Source organism: Sus scrofa, chromosome 17 (assembly GCF_054392235.1).
Source record: "Sus scrofa isolate SSC_HxYL_T2T_F1_AM1 chromosome 17, Sscrofa_HxYL_maternal_Yorkshire_Landrace_v2.0, whole genome shotgun sequence".
Taxonomy (NCBI): Eukaryota; Metazoa; Chordata; class Mammalia; order Artiodactyla; family Suidae; genus Sus; species Sus scrofa.
In genome coordinates this window covers 29,709,820-29,734,658 of record NC_139399.1, presented here as the reverse complement: position 1 = coordinate 29,734,658, position 24,839 = coordinate 29,709,820, and the positions used below count along the sequence as shown (strand labels likewise).

The window sequence follows — 24,839 nt, the reverse complement described above, 5'->3', positions numbered from 1 at the left end:
AACTCCTTGGAAAGGCACTTCCAGGTTTGCATTGATTATAATTGTGTGTGAAATGTTCATGAGCTCTGAAATTATTTTTCTAATTGTAGTAACAGAAAATTCTTCTGGGAGTTCCCGTCGTGGCACAGTGGTTAACTAATCTGACTAGGAACCATGGGGTTGCGGGTTCGATCCCTGGCCTTGCTCAGTGGGTTAACGATCCGGCGTTGCCATGAGCTGTGGTGTAGGTTGCAGACACGGCTCAGATCCCGCGTTGCTGTGGCTCTGGCGTAGGCTGGTGGCTACAGCTCCGATTGGACCCCTAGCCTGGGAACCTCCATATGCCGTGGGAGCAGCCCAAGAAATAGCAACAACGACAACAACAAAAAAAAAAAAAAAAAAAAAGAAAGAAAATTCTTCTGTCTGCCCTTCAGATTTTTGGAATACTTGGAAGGGTGGATATGCTGTTACAGAGTTTAAGAGATTTTAATTCTTTTTAAAATTAAAACACACCTTCAAGGCCTTAAAACTCTTGGATTTCATCTGATCAAGGTTTTATAAACTATTAACTGACTATTTAGAGCAGAGAATTAGGTGTCCTATATAAATAAATGAAAATAAAAACCAAAATGGCCACTTGGAACAAATGGTAGCTTCTTAAAGACAGTAGGAGTCTGGTCAGGTTTGTGGTTAACAATAAACTTGACATTACTGATAGAAAAATTCAAGGCTGCCAATATGGTGTATGTTTTCAAGAATAAAGGGATATAAGACTCGGAGTGATATCAAGAGTATATAAACAATTTCTGAACAAGGGGATGAAAAAAGGATATCTAAAATTGCTCATAATAACAAAAATGCAGAGTATTGTGCAAGGAATTATGTTCTTATAAAGTACTGACATTGTTAGGTAATTCAGCCAAGTAAACCCTCATTCTCCCAGAGTCTATGTCGGGTTCTTAACCTGCTGAGCCACGATGGGGACTCCTATTTTCTGTATTCTGATGTTCTGACCACTGGGGCCTTGCTGATCCTAGGCTGTCCTTCCCAGGGCTGACCAATTCATAGAGATAGTTGATCATTTGTTGACAAGCATGCCTTTCAAATGGAAACCACAAATCCAGGGTCCAGACTTTCTACCCCCTCTTTTATTGGGCTTTTCCAATGGGCCACGACTCCCCTGCCCTAATCACCCCAGGCCAAGCACCAATGACTAGCAACAACTTCTCTACCCCAGAGCCTACTGAGACTCAAGCTAGACAGTCCTAAATCTCCTTTGCCCGTCCCTCCCCAAGGAAGCCACAGGAAAGGCTTTTTTTTTTTTTTTTTTTTTTTTTTTCCCTTCACTTTTCTCTATCGCTTTTCCATTTCCAATTCCTTGTGGAATTCCCCCAGCTGGCCAGCAGCCAGATTCCTAGCATGTCCCATTCCTAAGGCATCTCACCATTTAGTCGTTAACAGCTGCTCCATTGCTGGTGAGCTATAGACCTCAGAGCTGGGAGAGGGCTCTTCCACATCTGCCCCTTATTTGAGTGCTGGGTGTTAGCCCTAAGAATTTAGTAGCTGTTGCCTACATATGTGACTCCTATATTCTTTAGAGGTTACCTTTTCCCTTAGTTACCCTTTGTCAATCCTGTGACTATTACCTTGTTACAATGATTAATTATTTAAATGTTCCTTGTTCAAATTCTTGTTTCTGTCACCTGATTGGATCCTGCCCAATACCAAGGACGCAAAGATAATGAACTTAGTTAGCTGAACCATGTGGGGTCCTGAAGGATCCTCCTATCTCTGCATCTTTGTCCCAATGCTCATGAGGCCCAGCAGGCTCACTTTTCCAGATCATGCCAGTTTCCTCGAGTCCTGAGCATTCTGGTTATCTACTGCTTTATAACAAATCACCCCCAAACTTTGCAGCTTAAAACAAGCACAGTCAGAGTTCCCACAGTGGCACAATAGGATGGTCAGTGTCTGCAGCACCAGGAAGCAAGTTCCATCCCCAGCCCCTGCACAGTGGCTTAAATGATCCAACATTGCTGTAGCTGCATAGGTCGCATCTGTGGCTCAGATCTGATCCCTGGCCATATGAACTCCATATGCCGTGGGGCAGCCAAAAACAAAAAACAAAAAACAACCACCACCACAATTATTTATTTTCTCAAAAACATTCAATTTGCATAAGGGTCAGTGGGGAAGACATATACTCTCCACATGGCCTTAGCTGAGAACCAGAGGATCTGCTTCCAGAATGGCTCCTTTGTGTCACTTGCAAGTTAGTGCTAGCTGTTGGCTGGAAGCATAGTAGCTGGGTTCCAAAGGTGGGCAAGAGGGAGACTCATCACTTCTTATGACCTTGACGCAGATGTCACATAGTGTCACTCCTGCCATCCATACTTAATTGAGGCAATTGAAAAGGTCTTCCCGGGTGAGGAGATATAAGTTCCACCTCATAATATAGGACAGTGGAAAATTCCTGGAGAGGTATGCATGTCCAGAAATAATGCTGCAGCCATTTACAAAAACGAGACTTGCCACACAGGCCACTTAATGAAAATCTGCCCCTGCACCTTTTTATATAACAGTTGTGGTGAGTGCTCCATCATTTGAAATCATCTGAATGAGTCTGTAGTCTTTGCAATCTCAAGAGTATAAGTAACATCCCAAATCAGCAGAGAAAATTCCCCACTAGCACAGTAGATAGGATCATTAAGAAAGCACATGAAAAAATGCTCAACATCACTGATTACCAGAGAAAGGAAAATCAAAACTACCATGAGATACCACCTCACACCAGTCAGAATGGCCATCATTAATAAGTCCACAAATAACAAATGCTGGAGGGGGTGTGGAGAAAAAGGAACCCTCCTGCACTGTTGGTGGAATGTAAGCTGGTACAGCCACTATGGAGAACTGTATGGAGGTACCTTAGAAATCTATCCATAGAACTACCATATGACCCAGCAATCCCACTCTTGGGCATATATCCAGACAAAACTTTCCTTAAAAAAGACATGTGTACCTGCATGTTCATTGCAGCTTTTTTCACAATAGCCAAGACAAGGAAATAACCCAAATGTCCATTGACAGATGATTGGATTTGGAAGATGTGGTATATATACACAATGGAATACTACTCAGCCGTAAAAAAGAACAACATAATACCATCTGCAGCAACATGGATGGAACTAAAGACTCTCATACTGAGAGAAGTCAGAAAGAAAAAGACAAATATCATATGATGTCACTTATATCTGGAATCTAATATAAGGCACAAATGAACCTTTCTACAGAAAAAATCATGGACTTGGAGAATAGACCTGTGGTTGCCGGGGGCAGTGGGGGGAGGATTGGGAGCTTGGGGTTAATAGATGCAGACTATTGCCTTTTTGGAATGGATTAGCAATGAGATCCTTTTGTGTAACACTGGGAGCTATGTCTAGTCACTTAAGATGGAGCATGATAATGTGAGAAAAAAGAATATATAGGTATGTGTAACTGGGTCACCATGCTGTAAGCAGAAAAAACAAATAATGTATTGGGGAAATAAAATAAATAAAATAAAATAAAATAAAATAAACATTAAATTTTTTAAAAAGTCAGACCAGGAAAAAAGTTATACATGCTTCTCTAGTTACTTTAAGTGACTATGGATGAGATCAATTGTTGTTTGCCAATATCTGTTCTTTCCATCTTCTGCAGTAACAGAATCCTTTAGTTGAATGTAGGGCTTTCCAAAATAAGACGGTTTTACCCATCCTCCTTTGTAACCTAGTGTGGAAGTAAATAACAGCTCTAAGGAGCTTTCTTTGACATCATTAAACTAGCAAATTTTGCCTCTTAGCTTTTTCCCTTCTTTCACCTGACTCCTGGAATGCAGATGCAATGGCTTAAATTCCTGCAGCCATCTTGAATCCTAAGGACAAAAGTCCATTATGAGAAATAATGTTAGGTTCAGGTAGAAATAATCTAGCACTAAATAAAAATTATGTCATATGGTAATAAGTGCACCATGTAGAAATAATGGATGATAAGCTGCAAAGAGCCCGTATCTCTGAGGACTTCGTGAAACACAGCCACCATACCATCCACAGACTTTTTTGAGACATCTATGTGACAGAATATTAGAATACTACCTTGTTTGAGCCACTATTTTCTCGTCTCTGTTACTTGCTCTTCTACCTATATCCTAACACAAAGACAAATATAGTGGCATTGGGCTTTAGTCTTCATGGACTATTTTGACCTAATTTGAAGATCATTTTTTTCCATATTCTTCCATTTGTTTGTTTCTTTGTTTTGCTTTTAGGGCCACAGGTGCAGCATATAGAAGTTTCCAGGCTAGGTGTTGAATCAGAGCTACAGCTGCTAGCGTACACAACAGCCAGAGCAACTCAGGATCTGAGCCATGCTGTGACCTACACCACAGTTCCTGGCAACACCGGATCCCCAACACACTGAGCGAGGCCAGGGATCGAACCTGCATCCTCATGGATACCAGTCAAATTTGTTTCCACTGCACCACAATGGGAACTCCCTTTCCCATATTCTTAAAGAAACTCTTGATATTACATTATAAACAGAGTGCTTGCAACTTGAAAGTGCCACAGTAGGATGCTCAGTCATGTAAATTTCCCAGATTTCTGGAGATGGACATGAGTTAAGAGAAGTGAGAGAAACCCCTTAGAAGGTGACTGGGACACTTTGTCCCTCAGGCCCCACCAACATTAACATTAGAGTTACAATCTCTAAACTCAGCATCTCTGGGTTCACTTATCACTTCCTTGAAAAGTTTATGAAAAAGGAGTTGCCAAGAATAACCAGAATCAGCCACATGGGAAAATGAAAAAGCGTGAATGAAAGTCTATGCTCAGCCTGAAGTATGGGTTCTGCATGACCCCCAAATTTGCCAAAATGTGGTGATGAGAACTCCAGGCTGTGTGACAGTGCCAAAGCAAATAAAAGAACAGATTATACTGTGTTGGGGAAAGATGTGTGAAATGCCAGCTTTGGGGTTATGAGCTATTTCCATGAATTTTTTTAAAAATTAAAATTGAGTCATTATCCTTCATACCACACGTGCTCTTGTCTTGAGTAGCCTGTCAGGAGTTTTTAACCCTTTTCACTAAAATCTTCCATGTCTTTTCCCTTAGACTAGTAAGAAGCAGTATATTGTATCAAAAAATTTGTCTGATGGGAGTTCCCGTTCTGGCACAGTGGAAATGAATCCGACTAGTAACCACAAGGTTGAGGGTTTGATCCCTGGCCTCGCTCAGTGGGTTAAGGATCTTGTGTTGCTACAAGCTGTGGCCATAGATCACAGATTCAGCTTGGATCCTATGTTGCTGTGGCTATGGTACAGGCTGACAGCTGCAGCTCTGATTCAACCCCCAGCCTGGAAAATTCCATGTGCTGCAGGTGTGGTAATAAAAAGAAAAAAAAAAATTTTTAATCTGACAGCAGCTCATTATTTGACTCAAGAAAAACTGAAAACAGTTATATCATTTATGTAAGTTTTTTTGTTCAGATCTATTATAAAGATCTGTTCTAGGGAGTTCCTGTAGAGGCTGAGCAGGTTAGGAGCTGACTAGTATCCACAGGATGTGGGTTCAATCCCTGGTCTTGCTCAGTGAGTTAAGGATCCAGAGTTGCCTTGAGCTGTGGTATAGGTTACAGATGAGGCTGGGATCTGGCATTGCCATGGCTGTGGTATAGACTGACAACTTCAGCTCTGATTCGACCTCAGCCTGGGAACTTCCATATGCAGCAGGTACATCCCTAAAAAGAAAAAAGGACAAAAAAGATTTGTTCTAGGGTAATTTTAAGGTTATTCTAGAGAGCCCTAGCAGTATTGGAACCCACCTGGGCATTGTTGTATTCCTGCAGATTTCTCTGGATTCAAGTGAATCTCAATTTCCCCATCTATTTGCCTTAGGAACATTGCAAAAAAACATAAAACAATTCAAACTGACTTAAACAAAAAATTTAAGGAGTTCCCATCATGACTCAGTGGTTAATGAATCCGACTAGGAACCGTGAGGTTGTGGGTTCAATCCCTGGCCTTGCTCAGTGGATCGAGGAATTTGGCATTGCTGTGAGCTGTGGTGTAGGTCGCAGACGCGGCTCAGATCCTACATTGCTGGGGCTCTGGCATAGGCAGGCAGCTAAAGCTCTGATTAGGCCCCTAGCCTGGGAAGCTCCATATGCCACTGGTGTAGCCCTAGAAAAGACAAAAAAAAAAAAAAAAAAAAAAAAAAATTTAAGGGATGTGAGGGCAGCTAGAGTTACCTGGTGGTCTAGTGGTTAGGATTTGACACATCCACCAACGCAGCCCTGGTTTAATCCCTGGCCTGGGAACTAAGATCTTATATCAAGCTGCTGCACACCACGGCATTAGAAAAATAGGTAGATAGATAGACAGACAGACAGACAGATAGATAAGTGGATTTTTATTATAAAGGCCCTATGGGATCTCATAGCACTGAGTCCAGAGAGCAATCATTTTCCAGGAAGAGACTGGGAGCAGGAATCAGAATGTCCTCATAAACTCTCCTTCATGCCTCTGAGTTCTTCTATCCACCTTGTTTTACTGACATTATCAGTAACAGGCCCCTCTCCTCAGCCCACTGGGTGAGTGGAGTAAGACGACTCCATCACAGTTTCCACGTTTTAAGTTACAGGTCCATTTTTTTTTGCTTGTTTGTTTTTTGTTTGTTTGTTTTGTCTTTTTAGGACTGCACCCATGTCATATGGAGGTTCTCAAGCTAGGGGTAGAATTAGTGTGGTAGTTGCAGACCTACACCCCAGCCACAGCAACTCAATTTGAGCAGAGTCTGCAACCTACACCACAGTTCACGGCAATGCTGGATCTTTAACCCACTGAAAAAGGCCAGGGATCAAACCTGCATCCTCATGGATGCTAGTCAGTTTCGTTTCCACTGAGCCATGATGGGAACTCTCATGTCTGTTTTTTTAGACATGTTATTAAAAGAAAAGGTTTTTTGGCCTTATGTTCAAAATTCAAGCATGGATTTGGAATCTTTCATTGTGATACCATAAAAATAAAGATAAGTTAATTGTTGAAGTTCTTTTGTAGCTATGGGTTAAGGAAAAATAAAGATAAGTTAATTGTTGAAGTTCTTTTGTAGCTATGGGTTAAGGATCCGGTATTGTCACTGCTGCATCTGGGGTCATTGCTGTGGTGCAGGTTCTATCCCTGACCTGGGAATTGCCACATGACTCAGGGGTGGTGAAGAAGAAGGAGGAGGGGGAGTAGGAAGAGGAGGGGGAGGTGAAGGAGGAGGAAGAAGACAATATTTTCTTTCTTTCTTGTTTTTTATTAAACCTCACCAACACTATGTTGTGTCTAGAGTCTGAAGTAACTCAAAGATGCAGTGTGACCAGGAGGGCTTGGAAAAGCAGAGGCAACCTGAAACAACCCCCAAACTCTGGAGCTACTGTGTAGCAATTTTTTTTGCACTTAAATATAGTTCCATATGATTTTATTATATTTAAAAATATTATTCTGGGAAGGATCCATAAGGTTCAAAAAATTGCCAGGCAGCCACTCAAGAAAAAAAGAGGGTCAAGAACTCCTTTATTTGGCATGTTCCAGACAGAGGACTTTCCACCAGCTCCCATGATCTGCGTGGTGTGTAGGGGCCTGGGCTCTTGCCCTAAGCCAAGACCCATTACTGAGTGTGTAAGTCAGATATGCATGGATATAAGATTACAGGTCAAAACCACAAGAGGTTTTTATTTTTAAAATAATTGAAAGAGATGAGACATAGACAGCTCTATGTGATTTCTATCACTCTCACCTTCTGAAATTAAACACGTGGTTTCCAATTAATTGTGACAGTTGGCTTTTGTCTTCCTTTTATACATTTGGGGATTCCAAAAATAACCTCACGAAGCAACACTGACACAAATTTTTAATAACCAAGGTGGCTGAGCAACAAAATGCCTGACTAGATGATGTCCCTTTGGCATGAGTCTTGGAAGTCGGTACAGAGATTTCACCTGATTTTCCTCTGTCCTTGGCAAGGAGTGAAGAACTGACCCAGGAGAAGGAAGGGAGGGTGAAAAATAGAACAGTTTGTCAATTGTTGGTCGAAAAGATGGAAATTGGAGGAATTCCCATGTAGTGCAGTAGGTTAGGATCTGGCATTGTCACTGCAGGGGCTCAAGTTGCTGCTGAGGTGCAGGTTCCATCCCTGACCTGGGAACCTCCACATGATGTAGGGTACAGCCAAAAATCCAAAACCAAAACAAAAGGTGGGAAGTGGAGGTGGGGAGTGGGTGAAGGCATTGACCCTGAGGGTGAGCTTAGGGCCAGAGAGATTTGCCAGCCACATTTTGTCACCAAGGTCCAAGCAGGAAACAGAAGTCATCTCAGATGGTTCAGATGACTTGGCCACAGTGCGGGGGAGGAAGCAGGGTTACAGGAGCTTAGGACAGAGGACCCCACATAGCAGTGACTCAGATGAGGAGCCCACAGTGCAGGGGAGGAAGCAGGGTTACAGGAGCTTAGGACAGAGGACCCCACATGGCAGTCACTTGCTGTATCTGATGGAACTGCTGTGCGGAGGCAAGCCCGCTCCTGACATCTTTGGAAGCCAGGCCATTATAGACAGGTTAATGTTCAACCAACAACTATCCGGGGGAGGGAAAAAAAAAAAAAAAAAAAAAGCCCTGATTTGTCATGATTGCTGACTTCTCTGCTATAAATACTCCCACCATGATGATCTCAAGCTACTAGCCTGATGTCAGTGAACAGGGAGTTGGAAAGAGATGCCTACGATGGGCTGCAGGTGCAATGTGAGCTGGACCAGCATGCTACTGGGCTGGAGAGACTGCCAAATGTGGGGGGAACACATGCCATACACCTGAACATTAAAAAGCTACAAAGCAAGTTTACACACTATGCCTGTTCTGTGCTCCTACCTTGATAATCACAGAAAATATCCTAGTGCCTCATCGAGAGCTCTTGTATTAGCCAGGCTTCTCCAGAACCAATAGGATGGGCTTATATAACAGAGAAATTTATTTCAGGAAATTAGTGCCTGGGACTACGGAGGTTGGCAAGCCCACAGGCTGCAGTGCAGCCATCAGGCTGAAGACCTAGGGAAGAATCAATATATATATATATTTTTTTGTATTTTTGCCATTTCTTGGGCCCCTCCCGCGGCATATGGAGGTTCCCAGGCTCAGGGTCTAATCGGAGCTGTAGCCGCCGGCCTACGCCAGAGCCACAGCAACGTGGGATCTGAGCCGCGTCTGCGACCACACCACAGCTCACGGCAACACCGGATCCTTAACCCACTGAGCAGGGGGGGGGGGGAGTCAGCCTTTTGTTCTATTCAGATCTTCACCTGACTAGATGAGGTCCAGCTACCATATGGAGGGTCATCTGCTTTACTATAAGTCCAGTGATTTAAATGTTACCCTCACCCCCCCACACACACACAAAAGGAAAAGGAATTTTAAAAAATTAAAAAAGCGGAATTCCTGTTGTGGATCAGCAGTAATGAACCCAACTAGTATCCAGGAGGACCCTCCACTCCCCCACCCCCGCGGGTTTGATCCCTGGCCTTGCTCAGTGGGCTAAGTAAGGATCCCGCATTCCTGTGGCTGTGGCTTAGGCTGACAGCTACAGGTCCAATTTGACCCTAAGCCTGGGAACTTCCATGTGCCATGAGCGCAGCCCTAAAAAGACAAAAAAGAAAGAAAGAAAGAAAAAGAAAAGAAAGGAAGGAAGAAAAAGAGAGAGAGAAAGGTAGGTAGAAAGGAGGAAAGAAAGAAAACGAGAAAGGAAGGAAGGAAGGGAGAAAGAAAGAAAGGAAGGAAGGAAGGAAGGAAGAAAAGAAAAGAAAGAAGCATTCTCAGAGAGAAAAATAAAGCCAATCAGCTGGGCTTGATGGTCATATAGACTCAGGCCAAAGCCATTGTTAGGGTTTATTGGCAACATGCTACCTGACAAGAAGGTGGAGAGAATGGGGCATCAAAGAGGAAAGAGATGGAACAGAACAGGTGGAAAGATACAGAGATGAGGCACCACGAAACTCTGGAGACAGAGAAAGTGGCTGCCAAGTTGTGTATCCTGTAGTTGCAAGTCTCAAGTTTCCCCAGGCTTCTTACTTGACTGCATCTTTGCTTGAGTTAGCTTAGTGAGTTTCTCTTCCTCCTACTCACTGTTTTCCAAGACAGCCAATTGGTGTCTGTTCTTCACAACTTTGCTTCTATTTTTACCCATGACACAGGATGTGGGTTTATAGCAAACACTTCATTTTTACACTTTAAAAAAAATGGTATAAGTCATTCCAGGAACAGGTAAAACTTTCCTTTTTAACAGAATTCTCAGAACTCTCCTCGGGTTCTATATAACAGGTTTTTCCCTCTAGTTTTCAGATGTAAAAATATTAGTGAATTAATTTAAACACCTACCTGTTTCCACTTTAGGGCTATTACGAATAGTACTGCTGTAACATTCTTGGTGTGTCTGTGGTTGGACATACGCAACGGTTTCTGCTCTGAATCTACAGAAGTGGGGGTCCCTGGAGTGTGTTTTAGTTACATCCCTAGCAAGGGAACATTGATTCAGCCCCAGTAATGGACAGAGGACAGGTAGTGGGCTTCACAGCTTTGCCCACTCTTAAGGGAAGCTACCTGAGAGCAGGATGTAGGCTGATGCTGAAAAGATACAACTTTTAAATCTTTAAATTGTGAAACAACTTCACCAGAAGAGATTCAGTAATCCCATAACTGAGCTCTGCCTGGAACAACTCAAGCCTTTCTACTTCACTATGCATCACAACGTCCAAATTCACCAAAAGTAGGTCCTATTGTATTTTCTCTTTCTTTATCTTTTTCTTTCTTTTTTTTTTTTTTTACTAAAGTATAGTTGATTTACAGTGTTGTGCCCACTTCTGCTGTACAGCATTGTCACCCAGTCACATGCAGATATACATTCTTTCTCTCATATTATCTTCCATCATGTTCCAGCTCAAGAGATTGGATATAATTCCCTCTGCTGTACAGTAGGATTTCATTGACCATCCATTCTAAATGTATTAGAAAAATATGGAATGCTTCACAAATTTGCATGTCATCCTTGAGCAGAGGCCACGCTAATTTTCTCTTTATCATTCTAATTTTAGTAAATATGCTGCCAAAGCAAGCACTATATTTGCTTTTTTTTTTTTTTTTTTCTTTTTCTATTTTAGGACTGCACCTGCGGCATGTGGAAGTCCTAAGGATAAGGGTCAAATTGGAGGTACATTTGCCTGCCTACACCACAGCCACAGCAACTCGAGATCCGAGCTGTGATCTACACCACATCCCGAAGCAATGCTGGATCCTTAACCCACTGAGTGAGGGCAGGGGTGGAACCCGAGTCTTCATGGATACTAGTCGGATTTGTTTCTGCTGCGCCACAATGGGAACTCCTATATTTGCTTTTACTATTTGGAATTTTTTTTTTTTAGGGCCCCATCCGAGGCATATGGAGGTTCTCAGGCGAGGGGTCTAATTGGAGCTGTAGCCGCCGGCTAGAGCCAGGATCCGAGCCGTGTCTGTGATCTACACCTCTACACCACAGCTCACGGCAATGCCGGATCCTTAACCCACTGAGTGAGGCCAGGGATTGAACCAGCAATCTCATGGTTTCCACTGCACCACTACAGGAACTCCACGATTTTGGAAATTTTAGAACTGGGTGTTGGGCTCTCAAGGTTTCTTTCATTATTTGATTTAGCATTAGGCTTTGCTCTGGAGGTGGGAGACTATTTTTCATTATTGATACCTTTCCTAAGCCTTTTGGGTCAAATATTATACTCTGAGAGGTGGCATCACAGAAGTAGAAATCCTGTCGGGAGAAGATTGCTGTGGGGTTCTGGAGAATCTGTGCTTACCGTTGGGTTGTATTTTTACACCGGGTTCTATTTCAACCTCCAAGGGTGCATTAGGCAGAATAAACTGCTCACTGAACAGCTCTGGAGGCACCGACATGTTTTTCCACCTGACTATTTTTCCTTCTGTATGGCATTCGTTCTGACCTAAAAGACACCAAGCAGCTGCCCAGGAGAGCACAGGCCACTGATTTTTTTCGGTAACTCTGAAAAAACAAGTAGAGTAAGCATTTTTCTTCCCATTTCATCATGGGGGAAACCTGAGACTCAGAAACCTTATATAACTTTCCCAAGATCACACAAATAGAAGTGGTATTCAAAATTTGGACACCGTTCTCTGGGCACTAAACCACCATGAAATGCCCCAAAACAGCATTCAAATATTGCCCGGGTCCAAATGATCTCACCAAGCTTCGTCACTGGGCAAAATCGTTGTGCCTCTATCAGCTGTATCATTTCACAATATTCATTAAGTTCTGATCATGTGCAAAGTACTGAGACCCATTTTTAATAATTGGTCCATATGGGCCAAACCATCAAACTCCTGTTGGTAGACATAGTGATATTCTCTTCCCCTTGCCAGTCAGGTTCATTAGCTTCTCATGGGTAACAGTTATCTGCCTAGGTATGATGGAGTTCTATTTAATAAACTAGCAAAATTTCTCTCAAAAGGGTTTTAAGAAATATCCCTTGAGGAGCTCCCTGTCTGGCACAGTGGGATGGGCAGTGTCTTGGGAGCGCTGGGATGAGGATTTGATCCCTGGCTTGGTCCCTTGAAAGTCCTTTAGGAAAGTTACCTTTGAAAGTCCTCCAGAGACTGACTTACCCAAGGAGGGCTGCTCAGCCAGTTCTTCTTCCAAACCTTCTGTTCCTTGTGTTGAGTACAGGTTACGACAGAGGCTGCTGTAGGGTCATCTTTCATGAAATGTATACTAGCATCATATTATGTTCGGTGAGGTGTTCACACCATGGGAGCAAAGGCAGAGCCAAGATGGGCTTAGAGAATGTTCCTGTTGTGGCTCAGTGGGTTAAGAATCTGAAATAGTGTCCATGAGGATGTGGGTTTGATCCCTGGCCTTGATCAGTGAGTTGAGGATCCTGCTTTGCTGCAAGCGGTGTTGTAGGTCACAGATTCAGCTCAGATCTGGTGTTGCTGTGGCTGTGGCTGTGGCATAGGCTGCAGCTGCAGCTCAGACTCCACCCCTAGCCCGGGAACTTCCATATGCTGTAAAAAGAAAATAAATCAATACATAAATAAATACATACATAAATAAAAGACGGGCTCGGGGAAGAGCTGCTGACTCTGCCATCTCCTGTGGACAGTGGAATGGTGAGCAGAGCCACCCAGGCCATTTAAACTGTTACAGTCCTCCTGTACCATCTACGTGTCCATATGATGCAACACCACTGTGTTCAAACTCTCTCCAAAACTTTGGCCACTGTTTTTCTCTCTTCACTACTCCAGTAGGATGTCTTAGTTAACATCCTCTTGCTGTAGGTATCAGAAGCCAATGTAGATTAAAAAGGGGGAATTATAAAGATATTGAGCTGTCAGGCCAAACAGGAAGATGAACATGATGAGCACTGATTGCTTCCCTTCCCAGGGTACACTTCCCTCCTCCCCCCTTGCCTGGCATCCCAGGTTTCTATTTAGGGATCTGTGGGGTTCTGGGAGCACTCACCCCAGCCCTCTCTCTAGGTGTGGGAACATGTAACCCAGACTCATCCAACTCCCCACCCCACTTGCCACAGTGATTGATGCAAAAGATGGTCATGCGACTTATGTCCATCCAATCAGCATGACTCAGGGGTCTGTAGTAGGAATTTTGGATCTCTTTCCTTTTGGATAAAAGAAAGAAAGCACATAGCTCCGAGAGCTTGTGGCAAACATTTTGTCGTAGAGAAGAGATTAAAAAAAAAAAAAATCCAGGTCCTTGGAGATATTATTGATCCACCTAATCAATAATCAAATCTTTCCTGAAAAAGAATTCCTCTGTATATTGTCATATAAACCCATAAAATCTCTCTCTCTCCCTCTCATTCCCTTTCTTTGTTCTTCTCTTTTTTTTTTTTTTTTGCCATTTCTTGAGCTGCTCCCATGGCATATGGAGGTTCCCAGGCTAGGGGTCAAATTGGAGCTGTGGCTGCTGGCCTACACCAGAGCCACAGCAACACGGGATCCGAGCCGAGTCTGCGAACTATACCACAGCTCACAGCAACCTCGGATCCTTAACCCACTGAGCAAGGGCAGAGATCAAACCCGCAACCTCGTGGCTCCATTCCTTAACCACTGAGCCACGATGGGAACTCCCCCCTCTCTTTCGTTCACATTCTCTCTTTACTCCCTTTCCCTCATCACCTCCTGCCCTATTTCTCACCCTCCTTTCTGTCCTCTCCTGTCCTTTCACTCTTCAGACCATGTTTACTGACCATATAGACAACATGGTTCCCTCCAATGACTGATGAGTCCTAAATTCACCTCAGTTCCAGTAAACAAGCCAGACTGAATTCGAATGTCTTCTACCAAGATCACATTTCTTGGATTCAGGTATTTGATTGGCTCAAGTCTTAGTAACCCCCGAGGGAAGGAAGGAGAGTAGAGACATTCAAGAAGCAGAAGGACATACAAACTCCACCGTCCATCCGTTACATGGCGGGACGCTGGACAGAACGCACACCAAATTTGAATCCTAATAAACCCAGTGAGTTAAGAACCCCACAATTAACTGAAGGTGATGACATATCTTTTTAAGCGGAAGATTTGTTGTCAGCAGATACCTTTTCCAATTACTTGGTTTTTCTTCAACAGAAATCAGATGAAAAAATGTTCTTTTGAAGAAGTGTATGTGGTGAAGATTTCATTAAGTAAACCCAAGGCAATTCCTAGAAGCCTTTTGAAAAGGAAATCTAAAATTTCTCTGACCACAAGAGTTGAAAGATGGATGGCAGGAAACAAATGCTGAGAGAAGAAATAAAGAGTAGCATTTGTGTTGGGGACTTCTATTCAGCTGAGCGGCTACAAAAGATTACCCGTTGATTTAGGAAAGATCTGGTCTTTAAAGTTATAATTCTTTCACAAACAAAGTGCTCTGAATTTCTTTAAATCTGGCACATGCAAAAAGCTAATGGTTCAAGACTCTGTGTTATGATTATCCCACTGTGGTGGCCGACACAGTTCAGGAATGTTCTGTGCTTAGCTGAACTCATTCTTCTAGTTAAGAAATATTTCCAATTCTTGTTTATTTCAGGTTTTATGGGGACAGGACAGCTTTGAGCTCCAGAAAATTTTATTTGACTTTGTCTCAAAATGGTATTCTTGAGTTCCCTGGTAGCCTAGGGTTTAAGGACTTGGCATTGTCACTGATGCAGCTTGAGTTTGATCCCTAGCCCAGGAATTTCTGTGGGCTGCTACGGAGATGGCCAAAAAACAAAAGAAAAACAAAAACAAAAACACAAAAAGATATGCTTTTTTTTTTTTTCTTTTTAAGGCTGCTCCCATGGCCCATGGAAGTTCCCAGGCTAGGGGTCAAATCAGAGCTGCAGCTGAAGCCTACACCACAGCCACAGCAATTCCAGATCTGAGCCACATCTTGGATCTACTCTGAAGCTTGCAGCAATGCTGGATCCTTAAACCAGGGAGCAAGGCCAAGGATCAAACCGCATCCTCACGAACACTATGTTGAGTGTTCTTAACCCAATGAGCCACGACAGGAACTCCCAACAAAAAGGTATTCTTAATGAACAGATTTTTTTTTCCCATTGATACAAAAGACTGCGTTTTGAAAGATATTTTAAATTTCTGTAGTATTCAGGAATTTTTCAAGTTGATAGAAACCCAATCCAATCTAGCTCAAGCACAAAAGAGAATTTACTTGTGTATCTGAGAAGGTTAAGCCTGGGTATGCTTCACGCATGAATTTATATTTTAATATAAATTAGGAGACATTAACAAACATCCAGATTTCAGCTATTCTAATACAAATACACACATGTTCATAACAGTATAATTCATAAATGCCAGAAGATAGAGTCCAAAGATCAACAGATAAATGGATAAACAAATTGGCCTATTTCTATACAATGAAATATTACTTAGCAATAAAAATGAAGTACTGATATATGCCTCAACATGGGTGAACCCCAAAACCATTATGCTAAATGAAGTAAGCCAGACATAAAAGGATATATATATATATGTTGAATGATTTAATGATTTCATTTATATGAAGTACCCAACAATACGCAGATTTATAGAGGCAGAAATTTATAGTTTGTCCAGAGCCTGGGAGAAGGCTGAGATGAGGAGTAACTACTTAATAGGTACAAGGTTTCTCTTTGGGATGGCGAAACATTTTGAACAGGAAAGAGGTGGTCCATGTACAATACTGTCAAAGTATTAAATGCCACTGAATTATTCACTTTACAATGGTTATTTTCATGTCATGTGGATTACACTCCAATAAAAATGAAAAGCAAAAGAAAGACTCTTAAAATAAATTTTGGTGTTCTGCCCTTAAAAAATATGTTTCTAATAATTAAAACATATTGCCTGCTGGGATCATAATTATAATACTGCTCTTGTTGGTTTACCTCTTTTTATTTTTAGTTTTGAAACAATTTCAGAGTAAGTTTGCAAAAATAGTATCAAGAACGCCCATATATCCCTCACCCATATTCCCCAATTGTTCAGGTTTTTTTTTTTTTTTTAATTTTTTGGCATGCCCATGGCTTCTAGAAGTTCCCAGGCCACAGATTGTACCCGTGCCACAGCTGTAACCAGAGTCACAGCAGTGACACTGCCAGATCTTCAACCTATTGAGCCATTCTGGGACTCCCAACTGTTCAAATTTTGCTGCATTTTTTTAATTCAGAGAAACATAGAGTGGTGGTTACAAGGCGCTGGGGAAATGGGGAGATATTGGTCAAAGGGTACAAACTTCCAGTTATGAAAGTGAATAAATTCTGGGGATCGAATGTACAGCATGGTGATTATAGTCAATAATTCTCTATTATATACCTACATGTTGCTAGGAGAATAGATTAATGTCCTCTTCCTCACCAAATATAAGTGTATTAAATCAACCATATAAGTGTATTAAATCAACTTGTTGTACGCCTAACTTACACAAGTTTTGTTAGAAGTCAATCATATCTCAATAATTCTGGAAAACAACAAAAAATCTAAAAGTTTTTTAGCGCATTTGCTTATTTTCTACCTATCATCGTCATCTACCTGTATCTGCCATCCAGCTACCTATCTTGTATGTATGTGTGCATATACACACACACACAGTATTTTTTTTCTCTTTTGTCTGCCCTGTGGCATATGGAGTTCCCAGGAAACCCAAGCCACAGTTGCAACAGGTCCTTAACATACTGTGTGGGGCCAGGGATCGAACCTGCATGCTGGTGTTGAAGAGATGCTGCCAATCTCGTGCTACAGTGGAAATCCCAGCATTATTTTATTTTTAAGGAGGCCTGTAACTCTGATATTCTATGATTCTGTGAATAACAGCAGAAATTGAGGTAGAGGAACGAATAGATCTGAGGACATTCATAAATTATTACCTAGAGGCAATGGCCTTGGTTAAGTGAACCCTAGATTCTGTGGTTCAGGGTAAGAGTGGTGGAAGGGGGAGGGGGAGAAAGTTGTGGGGACAGAGGAAGTTTCTGGCCATCTGAAACAACTTCTCCAGTGATGAGTCACTGCCAAGCTGAGCAGTGGGGACTACCAGTACAGGAAGCAGAGGATGAGATGGCACTGGTCCAGCCCCCTAAGTAGAGGAACCTGCTAATCAAGCCACCAACCCCATCTGGCCACATTTCTGGCTCTTCTTTGGGCTGTGTTGGTTGTCCTCTGCTTCTGAAGATGAGACCACCAGTAATGCTCCCCAGAGGGGGAGCAGGTGTCACTGATAAGAACAGCAGAGCCCCGTGGTCTTCCCACACTAGGAACACAGGGAAATTCCTCTTTGTTTGGGAGCTGTTGTCCCCATGCACAGTCGCTGTCAGGTGCCGTTAGTTTTTAGACTTGTGGATTGGATCGTTAAGCGGCATCTCATCTCTCATCCTCCCACATGCAGAAGCCTCTCTGTGCCACAGTAAATACTTTTCTACTCAACAGCAGTCTGTGGGGCTCTCCGTAGTCATATGGGAATAGGACATATTCCACCTTCGTTCACATTAATGTGGTTTATGTAATTGATTCTATAAATGCACACATACTTTCAGCTGTTTTTAAAGCAAGACAGCATGTTGAGGTTCTTGGTCCTTTTATCTGCAGAATCCATTGGAGGGGATATTTTTGGAGAGTTATCTTTATTTTTATTACTTATTTATTTTTTATGGCTGCACCTGCAGCACATGGAAGGTCCCAGGCTAGGGGTCAAATCAGAGCTGCAGCTGCCAGCCTACGCCACAGTTACAGCAACACTAGATCCCAACTGAATCTGAGACCTAAGCCACAGCTTGCAGCAACACAGGACACTTAAACCACTGAGTGAGGCCAGGGATTGAACTTGCATCCTCACAGAGACTACATTGGGTCCTTAACCAACTGAGCAACAATGGGAACTCCTTATTTTTATTTTTTATTTTTTTGGTCATATCCACTGCATGTGGAAGTTTCTGGGCCAGGGAGATACCCTGTGTCATTGCAGTGACCCAAGTCATAGCAGAGACAGTGCTCAATCTTTAACCCACTAAGCCACCAGGGAACTCCTGGAGAGTTATCTTTATAATACAGGCAGTTGGGGAGTTCCCTTGTGGCAAAGCTGGCTAAGGATCCAGCATTATCACTGCAGCAGCTCAGGTCACCTGCTGTGGTGCAGGTTCCATGCCTGGCCCAGTAATACCCATATGCCAAAAAAAAAAAAAAAAATACACATAAGTGTGTATAACATAAAATGAAGAGCTTAACAACACTGCCTCAAGGTGAGAGCACTTATCACAGTGCACTGTTGACTTGAGTTTAAACCACTTCAGCCAATCAAAATTCAGCAATGTCCTCATCACAGGCAATTCACCCAGAAAGAGTTGAATTTACCAGCATTGGCAAGATGTAACTCTCTCCATTTTGACTCTCCTGGAAGCAGTCTTCTAGACAGGAATCTGAATGCTATAGCCTATTTGGGATGAGACCCCAGAAGTACTTAAGGGGGTGTAGCAAAGGGAGACAAGGAAGGAACGGAAATGAAAAAGGGCGAGTCAGTTGATAGGCAGGTTACCATTGTGGACAACTATAGCTGAACTTTTGAGGAAAGCTCAGAAAACTACCTTACAGTGAACCCCCATCCAACCTCCACCCCCACAAAGGGCTGAGGGACCTAGAGCAATTCTACACTTGAGGGTGACTCAGGGGTGAGTAGAATAGGGCAGAGTCTGGTCTAGCTAGGAAGACTTCTGGCAAAGAGATTGAAATGCTGGTAGCTGGAATTCAGGTGGGCCTGTGGGATGATAGAAATGCTCAAGATACCATGGTAGTATCTGCTATCACTGAGGTAGGCAGGGTTTATAGCTGTACCATTTTGCCAGTTGGGAAACAAGTTTAGAGGCATTTAGTGGCCTTCCCAAGGTCACCTGGTATACGAGAGTTCTTCTAACTGCAAGTTGTTTTATTGAAAACCCAGCTCAAACTGGCACAAGCCAAATAGAGAATATAATGAGGCACGTAGCTAAAAAGCTCAGGGGTAGGGCTTCAGGTTCAGCTGGATCCAGATACTCAAACTGACATTAACACCACAGTCTGGGCATTCTCTTCTGTGTTATTTTTATTCATTAAATACAGAAAATATTTATTTCCAGAAACGAAACCAAAGAAGTAGTTGACAGGACACCTTATAAACAATGTAACTCAACTGAGAAAGTAAATTACCATGGATAATTTTTAAGTTAATTTAAAATAATTAAAGTAACTTAAAATTTAAGTAAATAAGTAATAGTATGGTAACGTGAGTGTCTATATATCTTACAAGTTAAGGAACAGTAATAACTTCCGACATTCCAATGAGGAGTTCCTGTTGTGGCTCAGCAGTAATGAGCCCAATGATTACCCATGAGGATGCGGGTTCAAACCCTGGCCTCACTCAGTGGGTTAAGGATCCAGCATTGCCGTGAGTTGTGGTGTAGGTCATGGACGCGGCTCGGATTTGGTGTTGCTGTGACTGTGGCAGAGGCCAGCAGCTATAGCTCCAATTCGACCCCTAGCCTGGGAACTTCAATGTTCAGCCTTAAAAATCAAAAGACAACGAAGAAAAGAAAAGAAAAGAAATTCTTTTTTTTTTTCTTTTTAGGACACCTATGGCTTATGGAGTTTCACAGGCTAGGGGCTGAATTGGAGCTGTAGCTGCTGGCCTACACCACAGCCACAGCAATGCAGGATCCCAGCCATGTCTGTGACCTACACCACAGCTCCTGGCAACACCAGATCCTTAACCCACAGAGTGAGGCCAGGAATCAAACCTGTGTCCTCATGGATGCTAGTCAGATTCGTTTCCACTGAGCCATGAAGGGAACTCCAAGAAAGGAAATTCAGATGAATCTATGCAAAAGCAGACAATTTGGTGGAAGAAAAATAATAAGGAAATCTTATTTCCTATCCAAGTTTTATCTGAGACCTCACAATTCTAGCGCCTTCTCTGTCATTTTGGCAATAGCTTAGCTATTCAAAGTCTCATCACAGGATTTCTTCTTGTGTTTTGTTTTTGTTTTTGTTTTTGTTTTTTACTTTTATGGTCACTCCATGGCATGTGCAGTTCCTGGGCCAGGGATTAGATCTGAGCCACAGTTGCGATCCATTCCGCAGCTGTGGCAACACGGGATCCTTAACCCACTATGCTGGGCCAAGGTGAACCTGCAACTCAGCACTTCAGAGATGTCTCCAATCCTGTTGTGCCATAGTGGGAAGTTCTTATCACAGGATTTCAAGTGATGCCAGTCTACACAGGTCACATCTTCTATCTTAGATTGTAGTTACCCCATTTCAGTGGGCCATGGCTATTTCAAGATGCTACCACCATTCATTCTCCATTCATCCATCCCAGACATGGGGTGTGGTCTTCCCTGGTCCCAAGGCATGAATATCAGGTCCCCCCAAACAGAAGCTAGGCTATTAGGATTCAGCAGATAGTTGGAGGGTGTTTCCTTGTGACGAGTCCAACAGAGAACAGGCATAGCGGCAGGTTCTGGAAAACCCTGAACAGAAGAACACAGTGTTGGAGTATCTACTGTGGCTCAGTGGGTTAAGAACCCAACTAAGAACCCATTAAAAAGGATGTGGGGTTCGATCCTGGCCTTGCTCAATGGGTTAAAGATCCAGCGTTGCCGTGAGCTGTGGTGTAGGTTGCAGACACAGTTTAGATCTGGCATTGCTGTAGCTGTGGTGCAGCCAGAAGCTGCAATTCCAATTTGAACCCTAGCCTGGGAACTTCCATAAATAAATAAATAAATAAATAAATAAATAAATAAATAAATAAAAGAGCCCAGTGTCAAGTTAATTCTTGGCAAAGTGGAAGGAGGTGCCAGCAGCATGTCAGGAAATAGAGAAGCAAGCAGCATCTCTGAAACAAGAATGAGATGAGTCAGTTTTCTGCAGGCTGGGGTCCCTGGAAAGCAGACTCTGAGATGGAGTTTGTTGGGCAGGATGTTTACTGGGGAGTGTTCTTGGGATCAAAGTCTGAGGAAAGAAAGTGAAAGAAGCAAGATTGGACAGAGGGAGAGGTCGAGCTTCGGTGTGGGGCTAGGGACAGACTCAGCCAGCCCATAGTAAGCTCAGAAGTTGGGGGCAGGGGTGATTTAGAGCTATCGTGGGTCCAGCTGAGATAGCTGGGCCTTTGTGCTCCAGCCTCAATTAGTCATTAGATGGGAGCTGCCCCTGGGTAAGCCAGCTCCTAGCCGCTGAGAAAATTGCTGAAGCATGAATGATCCACATATAATCATCTCTGAGCTTCAGATGTCTGCCTGCCACTGCCAACCTGACATCTCTTTCCCATCTCAAAACATATAAAGCCTAAATCGCTGGTAGCCTAGTGATTAAGGATTCAGTGTTGTCCTGCTGTGGCTCAGGTTTGATCCATGGTCTGGGAATTTCTGCATGCCACAGGCAAGGACAAAAAAAAGTGCAGCAATTGAGAGTCAAGAGTGGGAACTCAGGAGTTTCCATTGTGGCTCCCCTGGTTAAGAACCCAACTAGTATCCATGAGGATGTGGGTTCAATCCCTGTCCTCACCTAGTGGGTTAAGGATCTGGCATTGCTGTGAGCTGTGGTGTAGGTTGTAGATGTGGCTTGGATCTGGGTTACAATGGCTGTATGGTGTAGGATGGCAGCTGCAGCTCCGATTCGACTCCTACCCTGGGAACTTCCATGTGTTGCAGGTGTGGCCCTAAAAAGACAAAAAAATAAAAGAGTGGGAACTCAAAGAGCAAGATAGTGGTGGCTGGGGAAAAGTCACTAAAGACTGAGGTCAGGGCACCAAGACTTGTGCCACCCGTTTCACAATTTGATCAAGGGATGATCATGATCCTGAAATGGTTACATAAAGAGTGGACCCCAGATCCTCAAAAGTCCCCGTGACCTCTGCTCTTTAACCCAGCACCCCCATTAATGCACTTCTCACATTTCACAGAGTTGTGTGAACGTTTTCTTCTTTTACTTTGAAAGTTGATCTTCTTCTTTTATTACAAAGTTCAATGTTTATGAAAAGACATTTAGGAATTAATAGAAGACTGATATAATTTAAAGCTCTCAGAGCCAAAAGACTTTGGAAGAAAGAGTTTCAGGCCTTTGAAGCAGAGATGGCAGCCAACAGCTTCAGCAATTGAGATTTTCTTGGGCAGGAAGACTCTGGAATACTGGAATGAGACTTTCCTCCTTGCTCTTTCCTTCTCTGTCTGAAAATTCTTCCATAGGTCAAATATCAAAATGGAGAAGACTGCAAGTTTGATCCCCCAAACTATACTTTATCTCCAACAATTTAGAAGAAGGAACAACAAAGAGAAAAACGTCAGAAGACTAAAATTGTGCATTTGTGGTGTTGGAAGGAATATGAGATTGGAAGCCAAGAGACTTAGGTTTCTGGTCCTGATTCTGCCACTGAAAGTAGCTGTGTGACCTTGAACAAAACACTGATGTTTTCTTGGCCTCTTCTATGAAAGGAAGGGGTCTGGGCATGGTTATCTGCAAGTACCCCCTCTCCCCGTGTTTCTTTTTTATTTTCTTTTTTAACTTTTAAAGCAGTTTTATTCTTGGTCCTCCTTTACCCATTAATTTTACTTAGTGGAGCTGGGTTGAATCCTGTCTGTGGATGAAATTTGGGACAGCCAGAATGACTTTTCTGGTAACTTGTAAGTAATATAGTTTCGCAGTCTAACTTTGCTTTGAATGTTAAGATTCTATTATTTATATAATAATGAGTAACAATAGTACACATTGCAGAGTTACGTTGAAGTCAGCCATGTGCTTCCATACATAGGAATTTATTTGAGCCTCACAAATATTAATAGGTTTATAAGCTTGGCTGGGCAGATAGTAATAGTTTTCCCATTTTTCTACATGGGAAAACATTTTAGAGACTTTTACTACATAGTGTATCAGGATTCTTTCAGTTGCAAGTTTCTTATGTAAACCCGATTCAAACTGGCCTAATAAAAAATGAGAGCTTACTGGTTCAAGCAATCGCAATGCTCAAAGGGATATCTTCAGGTTCAGCTGGATCCAGAAGCTCAAACTATACCATCAGCACCTTATCTCTTTCTCATAATCTGATCACTCTCTTCAGTTCATATTTTTCATTCAATTAACCAAAATTTGTTGAACACCTGCTATGTGTTAATTACTTTTGTAGGCACAAAGGGGTGCAGTGAATGAAACATTGTATTTAGAACAGTGACTAAAACAGCTGTATTCAAAAAATATTCACACGGCGTCCCCTAATGGCTCAGTGGTAACAAACCCAACTAATATCCATGAGGACATAGGTTCGATCCCTGACCTCGCTTAGTGAGTTAAGGATCTGGCATCACTGTGAGCTGTGGTGCAGGTCAAAGACGTGGCTCGGATCCTGCATTGCTGTGGCTGCAGCTCTAGTTTGACCCCTAGCCTGGGAACTTCCTAAAAAAATAAATATATATATATCCCCCCCAACACACAGGATATACATTTTTCCATTCATAGGAATATTCATACAACTTGCATTCTACTGGAAGGAGATGGCATAAGCAAACAAATAAATAATGTGTATAATGTCAGACGGTGGAAAGGACTATGAAGATGCTAAATCAGGTCAGAATGAGGAGGTGTGTCTCTGCTCTTTATATAAGGTGGTCAGCAGACATTTATTGTTTTAGGGGTGACTTCAGTTTTTTGTTTTGGGTTTTTTTTGCCAGGCCTTTGGCACACAGAAGTTGAACCCGAGCCGCAGCAGTGACAACACCAAATCCTGAACTGCCAGACCACCAGGGAACTCCCAGAAGATATTTATGATAAGGCCATTGAAATTTTTTTAGTATGGAAATTTTTCAAACGAAAAAAGAGAGGAAATGGCATGAACTCATTTTCAACTTCACCAGTTAACATTTTTCTTTCATGTTTCACCTACCTCTCTTCCACTCCCATGAACACACACCACACACACACACACACACACACACACACACACACAATAAACCAATCCAAGACATAACATTCCATCCATGGGTATGTAGTCACAGCAGATGAGAACACTTTTAGCACAGTCTACAATATCCTTATTCAACCTGGATTAATTAACAATAAAATCTTTAGCATCAGTGAATACACATTGACAAGGTGATAGGTGAAGAAGGTAAGAGAGCAGTCATCAGCTCTCAGGGAAAGAACTTTGCAGGCAGAGAGCCGGGGGTCCAAAAGCTCTGTGGTGGGACCTGCCTGGCCTTTTTTTTTTTTTTTTTTTTTTCCTCTGTTTAGGGCCGCACCCACAG

General features: G+C 42.6%; 1 non-coding gene across 1 annotated transcript; it reads right to left on the bottom strand.

Moving 5' to 3' along the window:
• Positions 1-11,052: 11,052 nt before the first annotated feature.
• LOC146395202 (U6 spliceosomal RNA) lies at positions 11,053-11,159 on the bottom strand. Its single transcript, XR_014832979.1, has one exon. It is a non-coding gene; the product is annotated as a U6 spliceosomal RNA (small nuclear RNA).
• Between the last annotated feature and the right edge of the window lie 13,680 nt (positions 11,160-24,839).